The sequence below is a fragment of the Panthera pardus genome, unplaced genomic scaffold, assembly GCF_024362965.1.
Source record: "Panthera pardus isolate Hobbes unplaced genomic scaffold, ASM2436296v1 HiC_scaffold_8, whole genome shotgun sequence".
NCBI lineage: Eukaryota > Metazoa > Chordata > Mammalia > Carnivora > Felidae > Panthera > Panthera pardus.
Window position 1 is genome coordinate 145,999,359 of NW_026527013.1, and position 15,088 is coordinate 146,014,446.

Genomic DNA, 15,088 nt, shown 5'->3' on the forward strand with positions numbered 1-15,088 from the left:
TATAAGTGAGTCCACCCACAAAGGTAGACTCTAGTCAACTAGCCCTAAGTTACAGGCATCTCTGTGAGGCCCACACCAAGAAGAAGCCAACTCTTACCCTCTTCCTTTAAATCTTTTCTTGGTTCTGGGGGGGCTCAGTTAAGCATTTGACTTCAGCTTAGATCATGATCTCACGGTTTGTGTGTTCGAGCCCCACGTCGGGCTCTTTGCTGTCAGCACAGAGCCCGCTTCAGATCCTCTGTCCCCCTCTCTCTCTGCCCCTCCCCTGCTCATGTTCTCTCTCTCTCAAAAGCAAATAAACATTAAAATAAATAAATAAATAAATAAATAAATTTTTCTTGGTTTTTCCAGTTCTTCCAAATAACACCAGACTTTGCATGGTGTGACAGCCAGCAACACGTGGGATAATGTGTAATCATACCAAACTATGTGTCTATCTTCCTATATGTTATATTTTCATAGCAAACCATATATTAAATCCCAATATTGGCTAAAGCTTTAAAAACATCAATTTTGGTAGACTCGGCTGAGGAGGTGGTGGCAGGGAGGGGGCCCTCGAGGAAGCCTCTTCTCTCTCACCTTCACACTTGGCCTTCCCTCAAGAAGGAAATTCATATCACGATCTGGGCTTCCTTTGTTCTTTGAGGAGATCTTATATATTAAAAAAATCACATGACTGGGTTTGGCTCCCTCCTCTATTTAGGCTCTGGTCCTCTGTTCTCTTTGTTCTCTTTTCCTCCATATGGCAGCCCAATCCAGAACTTTGGGTTTGAGTTCTGATAGGGAAGAGGCCCCTGAGACCGTGATTTCTCTCAGAAATTTAGGTATCAATAAATGGTATCTGTTGCCTCGAACTCATATTTATTCGTTTATTTGTCCATTCATTGAGCAAATATTTATTGAACACATACTATGGGCCAGGGCTTTCCTATTTCCCAAGGATATCATAGTAAACAAAACAGAAAAGAATCCCTGTCCTCCTGGAGCTTACATTCTGCTTGGGAGCTCTATGCAGTTGTGGTTTATAGCTGCTCTTGGATGTCTAACAGGCATCTCAGACTTGATAGGTCCAAACTAAGTCTTCATTCTCCCTCCCCTTCAAACCCATTCTCCCTCAGTCTTTCCTATCTCAGTGAATGGCGTCGCCATTCATTCTGTTGTTTGGGCAAGAAACTCTGGAGTTATCCCTGATTCCTCTCATTCTATCAACTACACACAATCTACCCATCCTCAAGTCCTTTATGATTCCATTTGCCAAATATATTCCAAATCTGAATGCTTTTCAACCACCCTGACCCAAACCAAAGCTCCCATTCACTTTGGGCTGCCTAAACATTATTGGTGCTTTCTTTGAGATGAGTCTTCTTTATGGAAGAGGGAGAAAAAAAAAGGGAGGTAATGTTAGGGAGTGAAGAACACATTAGGCAGAGATTAGACTGCATGTTGGCAGTTCTTATCAGCTCCATTTCCCTTAGGAAATCCTAGACATTTTATAAAAAACAATTCTAGGGGTGCCTAGGTGGCTCAGTGGGTTAAGCATCCAACTCTTGATTTCGGCTCAGGTCATGATCTCATGGTTTGTGAGTTCAAGCCCCGCATTGGGCTCTGTGCCGACAGTGGGGAGCCTGCTTGGGATTCTCTCTCTTCCTTTCTCTCTGTCCCCCACAAATAAATAAACTTAAAAAAAATCCTAATTTTTAAAATATTTACTTTTTTGTGGGGGGGAGAAGGTGAGGGAGGGGCAGAGAGAAAGGGAGACAGAATCTGAAGCAAGCTCCAGGCTCTGAGCTGTCAACACAGAGCTCTATGCAGGTTCGAGCTCATGAACCACGAGATCATGACCTGAGCCGAAGTCAGACGCTTAACTCACTGAACCATCCAGTCGCTCCCCCCTCCCCCCCGGCTCAAAAAGAATTCTAAATGATCTTTGTCAGGCTCTTAGGAAGCATCCATGACCTATGGCCTCACTATGCCGTTTCCCCGGGTTTGCAAGCTGGGCCTGCTTCACTATATCATCACGGACCCTTATTTAATCCCAGAGAGAGTGAAACAGATACACAGAAGAGGAGAGAAAGAAGGAAATGTACCTTTGTAGCTAGATCTTTTTTAGTGTAAAAAAAGATCACAGAATTTTCCTGCTCAATAACTTCCTATTACACTTCTTGCCATAATCCAAACTTCTTGCCGTTTTCTACAAGACTCTGATTTTCCCTGCCCCTCCCAAACTTCATCTCCTGCTAGTCTCCCCATCATGTCAGCAATTCTTGCCATCTTGGACTTACCGCTATTCTTTGAACAAGTTAAGTCATTCCCTTTCAGGGCTTTTGTTAATTCTATTCTCTGGAACACTCTTCACCAAGAACGTCCTATGTCTTCCTTCCTCACTTCGTTCATTTGTCTAAGCAAGTGTTACTTTGTAAGAAAGAACTTCCTGGGGCGCCTGGGTGGCGCAGTCGGTTGGGCGTCCGACTTCAGCCAGGTCACGATCTCGCGGTCTGTGAGTTCGGGCCCCGCGTCGGGCTCTGGGCTGATGGCTTGGAGCCTGGAGCCTGTTTCCGATTCTGTGTCTCCCTCTCTCCCTGACCCTCCCCCGTTCATGCTCTGTCTCTCTCTGTCCCAAAAATAAATAAAAAACGTTGAAAAAAATTAAAAAAAAAAAAAAGAAAGAACTTCCTTGGCCACACCAAACGGGCACTCACTCCCAGTCATATTCTGTCTCTCTATTATTCTTCAAAACTCTTATATTTACCTGAATGTATATATTTGTTCATTCCTTACCCATCTCCTTTATGAGAATGTATGCTCCAATGTGGCAAGGATTTTGCATGCTTGGTTCACTACTTTATCTCTAGTGCCTGGAACAGCAGTACTGGGTACACAGTAGACACCAGCAAATATTTGTTGACTGCAAAAGTAATGGACTCAATGGAAAAATTCCACAGAGACTATGTGAAGTTTTGGGGTTTCATTTATAGGCATTTATAGGCATTGCTGGTGGTACAGCCATCCCAAAATTTCCTCCTTCTTATCTTGTTTTAAAGAAGAAATACTAGGTGCAAGGAAATGTCAGGGTGGAACCTGAACCAAGGGTTTTATAAGGCTTATCCACAGCCTTTTTGCGGGATTTCCTTACCTACCGAGACTCTGCTCTGTGTGCTCAGTTTGGCCCTGACATATCCATGAGCTAGGACCCAATCGCACTATGAATACCATGGCAATATAGCAACAGCTAGATAAGAGAAAGAGGCCTCTGCTTACAAGAAGAATGAAACAGTAGCATCTCAAAGGCTGAACATTCACTTACAGGAGCCTGCCTCTGGTATGCTTCCACTTTGGAGTCAGGCTGGCCCAGAAACAATGGGAGGGTCCTGATCAACAGGTAGGGCCAACCTACTGGGTGTTTCAGATGAAGAGAGAACTGTGACTTGAGAATGTTAGCCTTAGAAATGACAGAAGGCTTGGGGCGCCTGGGTGGCGCAGTCGGTTAAGCGTCCGACTTCAGCCAGGTCACGATCTCACAGTCCGTGGGTTCGAGCCCCGCGTCAGGCTCTGGGCTGATGGCTCGGAGCCTGGAGCCTGTTTCCGATTCTGTGTCTCCCTCTCTCTCTGCCCCTCCCCCGTTCATGCTCTGTCTCTCTCTGTCCCAAAAATAAATAAAAAACGTTGAAAAAAAAAAAAAAAAAAAAAGAAATGACAGAAGGCAACCTAGGGACATATCAGCAGATGAATGAAGAAAGACTGATACTCAGAGGAGGACAGATCTGAAATGTGAAAACTAGCCTTCTATAAAAGGGAAGGCAAATGTTCCTTTGATTTAATGGTTGGACCTAACTGCTTTTACACTTGGGGACTCGGCTAGGAAAGGGTTAGGAGATGTTTTTGATGATAGTAGGTCTGGGAAAATGACTGGATCCTAGAGAGATTGAACATGAGAGGAAAGAAACGATATTAGGGAACAATTTGGAATTACACCCCAAGAGGGAGCCTAGATGCAGGAAATTATTGAAAGTCGCCCTCTGATGGTAACAGCTAGAAAGTCTGTAATAAGAACAATTGCGGGGGGGGGGGGGGGGGGGGCGGGGCGGGGGGCGGTGGTGGTGGTGGTGGTGGTGGTGAAGGGAGGGACTTCTCTTTGACGATTCCTGGGAATAAACCTTTGGGAAAGAATAGTTCAGGAATCCATCAGCAGATACAGAGGAATTTTTCAGTTTTAGGGCCGGTTTAAATATGAGCCAAGATCATTGACTTGGAGGGAACCAATACAGCTGAATAGGTATTGGAAAGCTGATCAATTCGTAGTTGTTACATGTAGTTTGGGTGTTCAAATTGCTAATTTGGGATTTGAAAAAATAGCTTCTAAATAGTGACCAAAACAATGTTTGAGCTTTATATAATTAGATCTGCAAGGAGTCCAGTCTATTTCCCCAGTGCCTGCCCTCTTTAGCCCTTATGTGTCCAACATCTTTGAGTGGCTCCTAACACACTGGAGGTTGGGGTAAGGAATAGTCTTCCTTCTCTTTTACTCCATAGGCTTAGGCAGATCCTCAACACATAAAGACTTTAAGCTTTGCCTGAGACTTTGTCCTGGGACGGTCCATTTGACAAGTTGCTAAAGTTAGCCCACAGACACCCTCTGGAAATCCAGGAGATCGTACGTTGGTCCACGAGCACTTTGGGAAACCTCCTGGGAAGGTTCATAACTCAATTTATGAAAAGGAAAAACAAAACTATACACGTGCACTATATCAGATTAAAACCTTAACTCAATCAAAATCTCAATTAATATGGGGGGACTATCTGCACACAGAAGAGAAATGCATTATTCTGTCAAAACCCGTTTGGTCAGATACTTTAATTTACACAATTACAATATCCAGGGGCGCCTGGCTGGCTCAGTCAGTGAAGCATGTGACTCTCGATCTCAGGGTTCTGAGTTCCAACCCCACGTTGGGTGTAAAGATTACTAATAAATAAACTTTAAAACAAAGCACAAAAATGTAATGACACTGCTTGATATTTGGGAAACCTTGTATGCCTTTTTACGACCTAATTTAGTGAGTCTAACGTGTTTCGTAGGAAAAAATACAGTATTTAATTTCACTGAAGGGCTTACTAGCAGACTGATATCAACAAAGAAAATATTAGTAAGTGACATAATAAAAGAAACTATCCAAACTGAAGCATATAAAGAAAAATAGCTGAGAAAGGTGAATAAAGCCACAGTGATCTTCAGGACAATATCAAATAGTCTAACCAATATGTAATTAGAGGCCCTGGTGAGGAGACGAGGATATATGAGGAGATTAAGGTAATGGCCAAAAAGTTTCCAAATTTAGAGAAAAATAACAATCAGCAGATTCAAGAAGCTACAAATGCAAAGCAGGATAAACAAAAACAAAACAGCCCTGAGGCATATGATGCTCAAATTTCTGAAAACCAGGGGTCCCTGGCTGGCTGAATTAGGAGAGCATGCAACTCTTGATCTTGGGGTTGTGAGCTCGAGCCCCACCATTGGGTGTGGAAATTACTGAAAAAATGAAATCTACAAAAAAAAAAAGATTAAAAAATTTTCTGAAAACCAGTGATAAAGGAAATGGGGCAAAATGTACACAATTGTTTAGTTTGAGTTAAGGGCAGATACTATTCTTGCAACTTTTCTCTAAGTTTTAAATTCTATCAAAATGAATAGTTACCGAGAAAACAAGATGGAACCAAAATACTGGTCAATAGTAGGGAGATTGGGAGGGGAAGTTCAGAGGTAAACAGTCTTCCTTTTTAACTCCATCCGGTCAGGAGGATGACATATTTCTTCACTGTGCAATGTAAATGTACAAATACAAAGTGTAAAAAATTACACGTTGAAATTTTAAGATTACTAAAAGAATACAAAGCTATAGCCCACAATATATCTTGCTTGTTAATACTGTGAATGCTGGGGCGCCTGGGTGGCGCAGTCGGTTAAGCGTCCGACTTCAGCCAGGTCACGATCTCGCGGTCCGTGAGTTCGAGCCCCGCGTCAGGCTCTGGGCTGATGGCTCAGAGCCTGGAGCCTGTTTCCGATTCTGTGTCTCCCTCTCTCTCTGCCCCTCCCCCGTTCATGCTCTGTCTCTCTCTGTCCCAAAAATAAATAAACGTTGAAAAAAAAAATTAAAAAAAAAATACTGTGAATGCTTACTTGCTTTTTAAAAAAAAATGTTTATTTTATTTATTTTGAGGGGGGATGAAGGGCAGAGAGAGAGGGAGAGAGAGAATCCCAACCAGGGTCCCTGCTGTCAGTGCAGAGCCCTACACAGGGCTCGCTCCTATGAACCATGAGATCATGACTTTGGCTGAAATCAAGAGTCAGACACATAACCAACTGAGCCACCCAGGCGCCCCTGCTTCCTTGCTGTTAAATAGCAATTTTACAAAAGCATATCTCTCAAGGGAAACCCTCTTGCACTGTTGGTGGGAATGCAAACTGGTGTAGCCACTCTGGAAAACAGTGTGGAGGTTCCTCAGAAAATTAAAAATAGACCTACCCTATGACCCAGCAATAGCACTGCTAGGAATTTACCCAAGGGATACAGGAGTGCTGATGCATAGGGGCACATGTACCCCAATGTTTATAGCAGTGCTATCAACAGTAGTTAAATTATGGAAAGAGCCCAAATGTCCATCAACTGGTGAATGGACAAAGAAGATGTGGTACACACACACACACAGTGGAATACTACGCAGCAATGAAAAAGAATGAAATCTTGCCACTTGCAACCACGTGGATGGAACTGGACGGTATTATGCTAAATGAAGTCAGAAAAAAGCAGGTACCATATGTTTTCACCTATATGTGGAATTTGAGAAACTTAACAGAAGACCATGGGGAAGGGAAGGAAAATTTAGTTACAGAGAGGGAGGCAAACCTTAAGAGACACTTAAATACAGAGAACAAACTGAGGGTTGATGGGGGCCGGGGGTTGCGGGGTGGGGAAAATGGGACATGGACATTGAAGAGGGCACTTGTTGGGATGAGTACTGGGTGTTGTACGTAAGTGATGAATCATGGGAATCTACTCCCGAAGACAAGACTATAGTGTATATACTCTATGTTAGCTAACTTGACCATAAATTATTAAAAAAAAAACAAGATATCTCTCAACACAAATGTCGTCCATTGCTTATCCAAGAAAAAATTATACTCATGTCCACAAAACTCAATACTACTTTGAAAATATGTATTTTAAAGATGTGCAAGTGGGATGCCTGGGGGGCACACTTGGTTAAGCATCTGATTCCTGATCTCAGCTCAGGTAATGACCTCAAGTTTGTGAGTTCAAGCCTCACATAGACTTTGCACTGATGGTATGGAGCCTGCTTGGGATTCTGTCTCCTTCTCTGTGCCCCTCCCCCGCTTGCGTGCGCGCGCGCGCTCTCTCCCTCTCTAAATAAATAAATACATACATAAATACATAAAGACTTTTTAAATTTTTAAATAAAAAAATAAAGATGTGCAAGCAATAATTTGATTTGCATTCCAAATACAATTAGCAAAATGTTGAAATCATTTGTAGTCATTTTATAAAGCACAAGCATTGACAAAGAAATATGCAGCTCAGATGCTGGTGCAGAGACAGCAAATTATTGCGTCAAATGAACTGTCTAGCAATTACATTGTTTCTGATCAGAAAGCAATTGTAAAGCATTCTTCTTCCTAACATGGTGATTTTTCTTCCTAAATGATAGATAGATGGTTTAGTCATGTTTTAAGAACTCGATCAGGACATTTTTGTTGACACAAAACCCATTATAATATTTTCATTTGAAATTATAGAAAATACACTCCTGCTTAGCATTTTTAATATATAACATCTGGTTTGCAGGAAAGGATTATTGACTTAAGTAGGAGATGCCAGAAAAGAAACTTATAATGTTTAAAAAAATTTTTTTGATGTTTATTTATTTTTGAGAGAGACAGAGCATGGGCGGGAGAAGGCAGAGAGAGAGGGAGACACAGAATCTGAAGCAGGCCCCAGGCTCTGAGCTGTCAGCACAGAGCCCAACGTGGAGCTAGAACTCGCAAACCATGAGATCATGACCTGAGCCAAAGTCAGATGCTTAGCCCACTGAGCCACCCAGGGGCCCCGAAACTTATAACGTTTAAATAAATGGAAGGGGATAAAGAAAAATTGATACAATATAAGTCAAGAAAGGAACAAATAAAAGCAGAGGCAAAAAATATGGTAAATTAAAATATTTAATTTTAAATTAAATTAAATTAAATTATTAAATATTTAATAAAATAAAATAAGATATTGGAAGTAATTCCAAAAAAATTAGTATTCACAATAAACAGAAATGGATTAAGCTCACCTATGAAAGAGATGTTTTCAGGCTGGATTTTAAAAATCAGCCATGGGAGCACCTGGGTGGCTCAGTCGGTTGAACGTCCGACTCTTGGTTTCAGCTCAGGTCATGACCTCACAGTTTCCTGAGTTTGAGCCCCAAAGGTCTCTTCACTGACAGTATGGAGCCTGCTTGAGATTCTCCCTCTCTCTCTGACCCTACCTCACTAGCACCCTCTCCCCCTTTGTCAAAATAAATATCCAGCCATGTACTATTAAAAAAAAAATAAAAATCCAGCCATGTACTATTTACCTACACAAACCTAAAATATAAAAATGCAGGGGTACCTGAGTGGCTCAGTGGGTTAAGCACCTGACTTCGGCTCAGGTCGTGATCTCACGGTTTATGGGTTGGAGCCCCGCATCTCGCTCTATGCTGACAGCTCAGAGCCTGGAGCCTGCTTGGGGTTCTATGTCTCTCCATGGATTCTATCATCTTCATTTTCTAGATCTCCTCGGTACCTAGCTTTTGATTAGGTTCTGCCAACTGGTGGCACTTTCAGGAATTGGAAAGGGAGACAAGAAAGGGTCTCTTCCAGTTTCCAGGTTGAGTCAGCATAACCTTCAGCTCCAGTGTCCGGATTTTTCAAGAATTCCCAGCAATTCCTCCCCATGCTCCATCAAGATAGAAGTAGCAGCCAAGCCTGCCCTATTCTTATCCTTTTGGCCGTATTCCCTTTCAGTGGTCTGAGCGGTCTACGCACTAGCAGTGAAGTATCTTCCCTAGGTTCTGGTAACATCACACCTTCCATTTTGTTCTTCTAGCTCTAGGGATGATAACTTCTTCCAAAAGATATTAATCTCTGAAATGCCTCAAACTCTCTTTTTTTGCTTGTTCAGTGTTCCAACAACGGTGTAACCAGTTCCTTTATTAAATACCCTTCATTTGAAATGCGAAGCATGGTTTCCACTAGTCTGACTGGACCCAGACTGATTCACGGATTTTGCTCCTTTCACCATCCAAAGGAAAATTACGTTTGTCCAGGAAGTATCCGAAAAGTTTTGTTAAAATTCATGTATGCCTGGAAGTGGGAAATACGAGGGCTTTTACATCAATGTATCTTGCAAGGGGTCCAGTTTGGGGGTATGTGAGGTTATCTCCTTCCAAGTAAAGGACTGACCTGACTTACAGTAAGAGAAAGCCACAGTACCACTTAGGCAACAACAGACATTAGTGAGGATGCAGAGAAAGGGGAACACTTTTGCACTGCTGATAGGAATACAAACTGGTACAGTCACTCTGGAAAACAGTATGGAGGTTCCTCAAAAAATTAAAAGTAGAACTACCCTACGACCCAGCAATTACACTAGTATTTATCCAAAGGATACAAAAATGCTGATTCGAAGGGGCACATGCACCCCGATGTTTATAGCAGCACTATCAACAGTAGCCAAATTATGGAAAGAGCCCAAATGTCCAATGAATGTCCAATGAATGGGTAAAGAAGATGTGGGGTGTGTGTGTGTGTGTGTGTGTGTGTGTATACAATGGAATATTATATATGTATATATACATATATATATACAATGGAATATTATATATATATTATGGAATTTATATATATATATATAAATATATAAGTATATATATATATATAAATAAATAAATAAAATATATATATATATATAATACACACACACACACACACACACACACACAATGGAATATTACCTGGTGATGAAAAAGAATGAAATCTTGCCATTGGCAACAACATGGATGGAACTGGATGGTATTATGCTAAGTGAAATAAGTCAGTAAGGGAAAGATAAGTATCACATGATTTCATTCATTTGTGGAATTTAAGGAACAAAACAGATGAACATACGGGAAGGGAAGGAAAAATAAAATAAAAAGAGAGAGGGAGGCAAACATAAGAGGCTCTTAAATACAAAGAACAAACTGAGGGTTGCTGGAGGGGTGTTGAGTGTTATATATAAGTGATAAATCACTAAATTCTACTCCTGAAACCATTGCTACACTGTATGTTAACTAACTTGGTTTTAAATAAAATCTAAAAAAAGAAAGAAAGAAGGCATAGAACTTAGAGGCAACACATGACACATTTGGGTGTGTTGTATTGACAAATTCAATAGGTGACTTTTGGAAAACTGTCAGATTTGAGTGGAGCCCAAAGCAAGACAAGTTTCTTCAGCTGGTTCAGCCTGCAAATAGGCAGTTCTGTCGCTTGGCTCTTATGATTCAGTGATTCAATGATGCTAAAAGGTCAGGATGATGAAAGGAGCCTGTGTGAGGCCTTGGTAATAGGATCACATTAGTGACTTCCAGGGAAAAAAGCCATGTCCTTGTGAACACATTCAAGTAACTATTCTTCTTGGGAACCCACGTTAGAATTTCTTTGGGATACATAGCCAAAAATAAAAATGTGGGATCATATGACATGCATATGTTTGTCTAATATAATTTGTCAAAGAAATGCTAGATTGCTCTCCACAATTGCTTATTCAGTCTATTTTCCCACCAGTAGTCCTGGAGGTTCCTGTAGTCTGGTATCTTGTTGCAGACACTATTCTTGCTATGCCCAGAAACTTATGGATCCCTTTTTCTGCCTCTGTGGGCTCATCTCCCAGTTTCCGTGTGATTAGCCAGTCCTAAAACCTTCCTTAGAGAGAGGTTGGTCTGTTGGAGCAACAGACCAGAGAATAGGAAATGCCTAGGGCTTTAGGTCACCCCCTGGGCATCCTGTAGGCAATGGGTGACTGCAGCATGAAGTATTAAAGCCCAGCTCCTTTGCCTTAAAAAGGCTCAGATTGAGGTGTCATTTTCTTTCCAGAACTCTCCTCTCTGGGATCAGACTGAGGCTAGGACTCTCTCTCTGAAATGCAGATAGTATCTGACGTGTGATGGTTTTGATTGATGTTTTGATTTTAAAATAGTGTCAAAACAATACACATTCATTAGAAACTGCACTTCAAATTCTGAGTTTTGATCTTTTCCTAGGCTAGCGATATATGTTAAGATACTCTCTCCAGTAAGCCACACGATCGTGAGGGCAAAACATCGATTCACTTACAATTCTGTTACCTATACAACCATTCTGTTTTTCACTTCCCTTACAGTACTCAATAAATTATATGAGCTATTCAACACTATTATAAAATAGGCTTTAGGTTAGATTATTTTGCCCAACTGTAGGCTACCGTGAGTGTTCTGAACACGTTTAAAGTAGGCTAGGCTAGTTTACGATGTTTGGTAGGTTAGGTGTACAAATGAATTTTGACTTACCAATATTTTCAGCTTCCAATGGGTTTAACTCCATCATAACTCAAGGAAGATCTGTCCATCCCTGTTTGGTTTCTCCCATTTTTCTGCTGTCTCCAGCTTCTTTACTAGTTTATCCTAGGATGACTTCCTTAATAAGCCACTTGCAAATGAATCCACATGTCAAGATCTACCTCTGCAGAACATGATCGAAGACACATCCTCCCACGCACACTTCGTATCATTCAACGTACTAATTTTTTTTCTAATAGATGTAAATTAATATCTCACTGTTGTTTTGATTTGCATTTTCCTGATTATTAGCAAGTACGAGCATTTCTTTAGCCTTGTCTTTATCAACTTTTGGTTTCTTCTGCAAGTGTTGGTTTATATCTCTGCCCATTGTTTTATTGAGGTCGCTGTCTTTTTCTTGTAAACTGGCAAAGTCCTTTGTATATTCTGTGTATATTCTAGCTATCAATCCATTGTCAGTTTTAGAGTAGAAGTAGTCAAGGGGCACCTGGGTGGCTCAGTCAGTTAGGCATCTGACTCTTGGTTTTGGCTCAGGTTATGATCTCACAGTTTGTGAGTTGGAGCACCACATGAGGCTCTGCTCTGACAGCGTGGAGCCTCTCTTCTCTCCCCCCCCTCTCCCCTTCTCTGCTTGTTCCCTCTCTCAAAATAAATAAACTTTAAAATTTTTTTTAAAAAAATTTTAAAAAGTACAAGTAATCTTTAATTCTATTACCTATTAATTTTTTTCCCCTGGATAGAAAGTGGGGTTTTTTGTTGTTGTTTGTTTTTGTTTTTGTTTTTTAGTACCACCACCAAGACTTTTTTTTTTTATTTTTTTATTTTTTTTCAACGTTTTTTATTTATTTTTGGGACAGAGAGAGACAGAGCATGAACGGGGGAGGGGCAGAGAGAGAGGGAGACACAGAATCGGAAACAGGCTCCAGGCTCCGAGCCATCAGCCCAGAGCCTGACGCGGGGCTCGAACTCACGGGCCGCGAGATCGTGACCTGGCTGAAGTCGGACGCTTAACCGACTGCGCCACCCAGGCGCCCCTAGACTTTTTAAATTAACCATTTTAGGGGCAGCTGGCTGGCTCAGTAGGTTAAGTGTCCGACTTTGGCTCAGGTCATGATCTCACTGTTCAAGAGTTCAAGCCCCACATCCGGCTCTGTGCTGACAGCTCAGAGCCTGGGGCCTGCTTCAGATTCTGTGTCTCCCCCTCTCTCTCTCTCTCTGCCCCTCTCCAACTTGCCCTCCATCTCATTCTCTCTCTCAAAAAAAAACATTAAAAACTTTAAAAAAAAATTAACCATTTTAAAATGAACAATTCAGTGACATGTGGTTCATTCATAATGCTGTGCAACCACCATTTCTGTCTAGTTCCAAAACATTTCCATCACTCTAAAGTAAAACCCCTTATGCATTAAGCAGTTTCTCTGCTTAATCCAACCCTCAAGCCCCTGGTAATCACCAATCTATTCTATCTGTGGATTTTTCTATTCTGGATATTTCATATAAATGGAATCATACAATATGTGATTTTTTGTGTCTGGCTTCTTTCACTTAGCATAATGACGCTATCTTGACATGAAGTTCATTCACATTATGGCATATATCACTACTTCATTCTTTTTATGGCTCAGTAATATTCCATTTTATGGGTATACCACAATTTCTTTACCCATTCTTCCAATGATGGACATTTGCACTGTTTCTACCTTTTGGTTATTATAAATAGAGCTGCTATGAACATGCATGTACATGCATTTGTTTGAGGACCTGTTTTTACTTCTTTGGGGTATATACTTAAGAGGGTATATACTTAAGAGGGGTCTTGTGGCAATACTATGCTTAACTTTTTGAAGAACCACCAAACTGTTTTCCACAATAGTTGAACAATTTTACATTCCCACCAGCAATGTGTGAGGGCTCCAATTTCTCCACAGCCTTGCCAATGCTTGTCATTTTTTCATTTTTAAAAATTGTAGACAGGGGCACCTGGGTGGCTCAGTCGGCTAAGCGTCTGACTTCAGCTCAGGTCATGACTCACGGTTTGTGAGTTCGAGCCCCGTGTGGGGCTCTGTGCTGACAGGTCAGAGCCTGGAGCCTGCTTGAGATTCTGTCACCCTCTCTCTCTGCCCCTCTGCCACTCATGCTGTCTCTCTTTCTCTTTCTCAAAAATAAACATTAAAAAAAATTTTTTTTTAAATCCTGGTAGGTGTAAGTGTTCCCTTGTGGTTTTAGAAGAATGTAATTAAATTCATCAGTATTTTGTCGTATGGTTTGTGTTTTATAAGTTTTGTTTTAAAATATGCCCCTGCAGGACACCTGGCTGACCTAGTCAGAAAAGTGTGTGACTCTTGATCTCAGGGTTCTAAGTGTGAGCCCCATTGTAAGTGTGGGTGGAGAGATTACTTAAGTAAATAAAATGTAAACAAAAATGTCCCTACTCCTAGGATATAAAGATATTCTCTGAATTTTTCTTCTGACTTCTCCCCCCACATTTAAGTCTTTAACTCATCTAGAATTCTCTTTTGTATTTGATGTTAGGTAACAATCCAGTTTATTTCTCAACAGAGTGATGACATTAGGTAATAATTCAGTATATATTGCTCCACGGAATGAGCCACTTTCCTCAACATCATCCGCTAACACGCACATACATTACATACATATATGCATGCATACATGGAAACATACATACATACACACGGAAACATACATACATGCATGCATGGAAACACACACACACATATATGCATACATGGAAACATACATACATACACACGGAAACATACATGCATGCATGCATGGAAACATACACACATACATATATGCATACATGGAAACATACACACACATACATACGTGGAAACATACATACACATATACATCTTCATCTCTCAATGGAGTTTTGGTGCCTTGTCTAGTATACGTTAAATTCTGGTGCGTAAATGGTTGTCTCTAAATTCTCTGCTCTATTCTACAGTCTATTTCTTTGTTCTAGATCCAAAACTTGTTCATATCAGGTATTAAGAGCCAACATCCTGTTAATATCAAGTGGGGCAAATTCCACCTCCCTACTCTTGCTGTTTTAAGGTTTAATGTTTTTAAAGTTGACTTTTATTCATATTTAAGGATCAGGTTGTCATCTTCCTCAAAATGTCCAACTGTAATTTTGCGTGGGATTGCTTACAATTATAAGATTAATTTAGGGAAACATTATAACATAAAGTTTACCGTACGAAAGCATGAAATTTTATCTTTTTAGATCCTCTTTACATCCTTTATCTGCTTTTTTTTCCCCAAAAAATAAGTTATTATACTACCAAGTTGTACCATTTAAGAAGATAAAATTCAGTTTATTTAGGTTTTCTTTATATCCTTTTCTTTTACAGTTTTCTTCATAGAAGTCTTATGCACCTTGGATTAAATTTAGTCATAGTTGCTTCCTAGTTTTGTTGCTACTGTG